We start from the raw sequence: 6000 nt of genomic DNA on the forward strand, positions 1-6000 counted from the left end.
AAACCACAAAGCGTGTGCATAATCATCAGGTGTGTTATCTGTGCAATGTGAGCAGATGTTAGAGTGTGTTAGACCCATCCTGAACATCCTTTGTCCTGTATAGTGTGTTCTATGAAGAATTTTGTATTGTATGAGCTGTAAATTAGGATTTCGAGTCATTCTAAAGGTGTTCAAACATATTTGTGGCCAGAAGCTGTGTGGTTCATCTATTGGGCTAGGTTTAAACCATTTTGATATATACTGTAACCTATTGGCTAAGGAATAGCGCTGAAAATGAGGTAAATCTAATCAACCACTTTCCTTGGTTTTCTGTAGCGTTTTTAAACTAATACGTGGTGGTTTGTTTTTCCACAGAAATTTGGAGATGCATTAATCTAGTGACTTAAACCAAGTAGCAGATGGTTTTATGGGGATCATTGAGAACAAATAGTTAACTTTTGGTAGTATCATCATTTTAATGGTTGTAACTCTCCCCATAAGTGATATAGGTAAGGACTTCCAACGAGAGAGATCGTCCTCTACTGTCTTTAATAATTGCACATAATTTAGCTTTGTTAGCTCTGAGAGCCTGGAGGAAATGTTTATGCCTAAATATCTAATATTTCCTGACTGTAAAGTGATCGCAGGTATATTCTGGACCCTACAGTTAATGGGCAGAACTGTGGTCTTAGACCAATTGATAGAGTAGTCAGAAAGTGCTGAGAATTTATTTATGAGTGTGATCGTGTGAGTGAGAGATGTCTGTGAGTTGTGGAGGAAAAGTAATACATCATCAGCATAAAGACTTATTTTATGCTCAATATTTTGGGGTTGGATGCCTTTAATATTTCTATCTTGTCTGATAGCAGCTGCAAAAGGTTCGATGAAAATAGCAAAAAGTGATGGAGAAAGTGGGCAACCCTGTCTTGTACCTCTCTGCAGACTGAAGCTTGGAGAAGTTTGATCATTTGTCCTGACACTTGCATTTGGGGAGCTATATAATATCCTTATCCAGTTGATGAAGTGTGACCCAAACCCGAATTTTTTTAATGCTGCGAATAAAAATTTCCAGTTCACTCGATCAAATGCTTTTTCTGCATCTAGAGAGACTATTGTGGTTTCCAGGTTGTCGATGGTAGAATAGTCTATGAGATTAATTAGCCTGCGAGTGTTAGTGGATGATCGTCTACCCTTTATGAAACCTGTCTGGTCAGGATGTATTATAAGTGGAGTTATTTTTTCTATTCTTTTGGCGAGGACTTTACAAATTATTTTGAGGTCTGCATTTATTAGAGATATTGGGCGGTAGCTGGATGGAAGTATGGGGTCTTTTCCTGGTTTCTGTAGCAGGATAATGTTAGCAGAGTTCATGTGTGGGGATAATCTGCCATTCTGCTTAACTTGTAATACCATTTTGTGAAATGCAGTGCCAAAACAGTCCACAATTCTTTGTAGAACTCTGCTGGAAAACCATCTGGTGGCCACCCGGGGCTTTGTTACTAGGCATATGTTGAAGGGCTTCATGGAGTTCTCCTATTGAGAGAGGTGAATCCAGAGCCATTGCCTGTTCGGTTTGTAATTTTGGAAGGTTGATATTACTAAGAAACTGATCTATGTTACTGTCTGATGGATCATTTTGTGATGAATATAAGGTTTTATAGAAGTCCCTAAAAGCATTGTTGATTTCATGGGTGACATTTCTTTTTCAGTCTTTAACAGAAGTGATTGTTGTTTTCTCTTTATTTCTCTTTAGAAAATGGATTTTGGTGTCTGAAATATCCCTCATCAAGGAACTGCTAACTATGAATTCCTTCACTTAAACCAAGTTAAAACTGCTTTGTCCTTCATATTTATCCACGTCTACGCTGGTTTCAATGATAAACTTCTTTATATTACCTTATATGAGAAAGAACCACACTTGTTCTTCTAGAATCCGAAATTCGCTTTCTTTCAAGGAGATAGTGAAGATTTCAGATATTGCCATAAAATGAATTGCTTCACTCAAACCAAGTTAAAACTGCTTTGTCCTTCATATTTGTCAATGTTTAAGATGGTTTCAAACATAAATTTCTTTTTATAATCTTGTATGAGAAAAAAACAACACATGTTTGAGCAATACACTCCTTATGAGGAGTTATGCACGATTCAGGATTTTGCTGTAAAATGAATTCCTTCACTTCAACCAAGTTAAAACTGCTTTGTCCTTCTTATTTATCCATGTCTAAGCTGGTTTCAAGTATAAACTTCTTTATATTACCTTATATGAGAAAGAACCACACTTGTTCTTCTGGAATCCGAAATTCGCTTTCTTTTAAGTAGATAGTCAAGATTTCAGATATTGCCATAAAATTAATTGCTTCACTCAAACCAAGTTAAAACTGCTTTGTCCTTCATATTTGTCCATGTTTAAGCTGGTTTCAAACATAAACTTCTTTGTATAACCTTGTATGAGAAAGAACCACACTTATGGTTGAGCAATACGCTCTTTATGAGGATTTAGCTGTAAAATGAATTCCTTCACTTTTTTCCCTTGTTCTGTTCAGCATTATGGCAGCAGAATTGTGAATACCTTTTATGCCAAACTGATTTGCTTTGCCAAGGGAAGTTTTATAAATGTAAAGCTCCCCTTGATGCCCATTTATTTATTTCTTGTTATATATAACATGTAATGGAACTGAACCGGACCGGGGGAAAAGGAAAGAAGAGGAAACAGAACAAAAAAAGAAACAAAAACCAGACAACCAGCTGCTACACCTGTAAAAAAACAAAACAGACAATAATCCATGGTCTCTGTTGCGAATCCAGCCTTTGCGCCACCAGGAGCACCTGAAAGCAGACAAGCAGAGAACAAACAACAACAAGCACAAGTAGTGGCAATCGCATACAACACAACTGTGGATATAGATGACCTGAGGCGACATGGTAATACATCAACTGCTACTGGACTAATGAATGTGTGTTGTGTGTGTGTGTGTGGGGGGAACATGCAACACCCATGGCACAGGACCTACATGATAACCGTGCTTAGTTATGAGTGCCACAATCCACAGCCCCCCCCAAGCAATCAGAAGCAGGCAGAGAGGCCCACAAGACCCAGGCCACCAGCAGCCCCCACGGAGCACAGAACCCAGGATGCCCACCGCAGGGACAACCACGGATCCACCCAGTAGACAGCAGTGGAAGCCCCCGGACAGAGCCCCCATAAGCATAGGGCAGAGGCCCCCCGGGAACCAGGGACAACAGCCCACCGACCCCACCAGGCCACGGACCCGGGCCCCAGGAACCCAAAACGCCCCAAAACCCCCCGGCAGAGGCCCCACCCAATACCCGGGAGGGCCAAGCACCACAGACAGCCACGCAGTGGGTCAAGCGCCTGCCCCAGCTTCCCTGGCCAAGTTACTGGGAGTCACGACGTGCCCACAGGTGGGTGAAGTTGCGAGCAGTGGGGAGAGGCAACGCCGCCCCCCTATTGGGAGAAGCACAGGCAGGCTAGGCGATGGCAAGTCCCAGACCCAGGCCCAATCATCACCACACACACTTTGACGTCCCATACATCCACACATCCACACGTCCTCCCTCCCTTGACTCCGCTGGGGTGTAGCGCAGCGGGCACACAGCGTGCTGTGTACAGGAGCCAAAAGGGAGAGGGGTATGGGGATATACACCGGGGGACTGGCTGCAATATGCACCCCCACTACCTGGGACCCAACACAGGGCAGGAGGGCCTGATGTCCACCAGGCTCGGGGCCTGCAGCGACTGTATCCCCAGAAGGTACGCACCCAACCCCACCCCACTCAACCCAACCCCACCCCACTCCGGAGGACCTCTACAAACAAACAAACAAACAACAACAAACAAACCACCCGGTCACACCAGACGCAGCAGCCCGGGCCTGAGATCCACCATCACCCAGGCCACCCCCCCAACAGGGGAAAAGCACAACGCCCACCGCACGCCCCAACACCCTAAAGAAAACAACCACCTGCGGACACCCTGGAGGTCCCAGAGCAACAAGCCTGGCACCAGGACCTGCACCAACCCACCCATACTCCATGAAGCCCTTCAACATATGCCTAGTAACAAAGCCCCGGGTGGCCACCAGATGGTTTTCCAGCAGAGTTCTACAAAGAATTTTGGACTGTTTTGGCACCTGCATTTCACAAAATGGTATTACAAGTTAAGCAGAATGGCAGATTATCCCCACACATGAACTCTGCTAACATTATCCTGCTACAGAAACTAGGAAAAGACCCCATACTTCCATCCAGCTACCGCCCAATAACTCTAATAAATGCAGACCTCAAAATAATTTGTAAAGCCCTCGCCAAAAGAATAGAAAAAATAACTGCACTTATAATACATCCTGACTAGACAGGTTTCATAAAGGGTAGACACTCATCCACTAACACTCACAGGCTAATTAATCTCATAGACGATTCTACCATCGACAACCTGGAAACCACAATAGTCTCTCTAGATGCAGAAAAAGCATTTGATCGAGTGAACTGGAAATTTTTATTCGCAGCATTAAAAAAATTCGGGTTTGGGTCACACTTCATCAACTGGATAAGGATATTATATAGCTCCTCAAATGCAAGTGTCAGGACAAATGATCAAACTTCTCCAAGCTTCAGTCTGCAGAGAGGTACAAGACAGGGTTGCCCACTTTCTCCATCACTTTTTGCTATTTTCATCGAACCTTTAGCAGCTGCTAACAGACAAGATAGAAATATTAAAGGCATCCAACCCCAAAATAATTGAGCATAAAATAAGTCTTTATGCTGATGATGTATTACTTTTCCTCCACAACTCACAGACGTCTCTCACTCACACGATCACACTCATAAATAAATTCTCAGCACTTTCTGACTACTCTATCAATTGGTCTAAGACCACAGTTCTGCCCATTAACTGTAGGGTCCAGAATATACATGCGATCACTTTACAGTCAGGAAATATTAGATATTTAGGCATAAACATTTCCTCCAGGCTCTCAGAGCTAACAAAGCTAAATTATGTGCAATTATTAAAGACAGTAGAGGACGATCTCTCTTGTTGGAAGTTCTTAGCTATATCACTTATGGGGAGAGTTACAACCATTAAAATGATGATACTACCAAAAGTTAACTATTTGTTCTCAATGATCCCCATAAAACCACCTGCTACTTGGTTTAAGTCACTAGATTCATGCATCTCCAAATTTCTGTGGAAAAACAAACCACCACGTATTAGTTTAAAAACGCTACAGAAAACCAAGGAAAGTGGTGGATTAGATTTACCTCATTTTCAGCGCTATTCCTTAGCCAATAGGTTACAGTATATATCAAAATGGTTTAAACCTAGCCCAATAGATGAACCATGGATAAATATAGAACAAGCATTGTGTGATAATCTGGAAATCTCTGACCTGCCACTTATTAGTCAAAACGTAAAAAAATCACAAATGTTTTAAAAGCATTAACATCAGCACCTCTCTGACAGCCTGGTGGGAATTTCTAAAAATAACAAAGTCTTCACTTGTCCCGTGTAAGCTTACACCCATCTGGAACAATCCTGACATCCTGCAAAACAAAAAAATGCTAAACTTTACTCTGTGGAAGATCAAAGGAATCAAACATCTGGAACATATAATCCAAAATGGAAATTTTATTTCATTTGATGAGCTCATATCACAACATGAGATAGGCAGCAATAAATTCCTAGAATATCAACAACTTAAGTCTATAATAAGAAAGAAATATATCCTCCACCAACCAGACTTACAACTCCCGATTAGGGTAGCAGAATTTCTAAGCATCTGCACCCCAAAACTACTATCAAAAATATATAAAGTATTGTGAGGGAGAAAGTGGGCAACCCGGTCTTGTACCTCTCTGCAGACTGAAGCTTGGAGAAGTTTGATCATTTGTCCTGACACTTGCATTTGGGGAGCTATATAATATCCTTATCCAGTTGATGAAGTGTGACCCAAACCCGAACTGGTAGAACTGGGAGCACGGCCCTCTGGGCAGCCTACATAC

The sequence above is a fragment of the Leuresthes tenuis genome, unplaced genomic scaffold, assembly GCF_036924035.1.
Source record: "Leuresthes tenuis unplaced genomic scaffold, fLeuTen1.0.hap1 SCAF_165, whole genome shotgun sequence".
Taxonomy (NCBI): domain Eukaryota; kingdom Metazoa; phylum Chordata; class Actinopteri; order Atheriniformes; family Atherinopsidae; genus Leuresthes; species Leuresthes tenuis.